Source organism: Leptonychotes weddellii, chromosome 4 (assembly GCF_054177405.1).
Source record: "Leptonychotes weddellii isolate Sample4059 chromosome 4, ASM5417740v2, whole genome shotgun sequence".
In the NCBI taxonomy this organism is placed as follows: Eukaryota; Metazoa; Chordata; class Mammalia; order Carnivora; family Phocidae; genus Leptonychotes; species Leptonychotes weddellii.
The window spans coordinates 64,789,400-64,789,994 of record NC_138372.1 but is presented as its reverse complement, the minus strand read 5'-3'; positions in this window follow the sequence as shown (position 1 = coordinate 64,789,994).

Here is a 595-nt window from a genome sequence, read left to right as displayed (position 1 = left end):
ACTGCCTTTATTTTGTTTCCTTTACTCATGAAATTTTTCATAATTTTCTTCTAATCTGGCCTTTTTCTTTTCCACTTAAGGGAGTGCCTTTAACATTTCTTGTAACTGTGGTGATAAATTTGTTTAACTTTTGTTTGGGAAACTCTCCCTCTTCTTAATTCTGAATGATAACTTTGCCAGGTAGAGTAGTCTTGGAGGTTTTTTCCTTTCCATGCTTTCAATATATCATGCCAATCCCTTCTGGCCTACAAAGTTTCTGCTGAAAGATAAGCTGATAGCGTTTTAACCTTTCTTTGTAACTAATTCCTTTTTCTGCTTTTAAAATTCTTTCTTTAATCTTTGACATTTTAATTATTATTGTCTTGTGGCCCTCCTTGAGTTCATCTTCTTTTTTTTAATGTTATGATGTTAGTCACCATACAATACATCATTGGTTTTTGATGTGGTGATCCACATCCATTGTTTTCGTTTAACACCCAGTGCTCCATGCAGTACGTGCCCTCCTTAATACCCATCACCAGGCTAACCAATCCCCCCTCCCCCCTCCCCCCTCCCCTCTAAAACCCTATTTGTTTCTCAGAGTCCATAGTCTCTC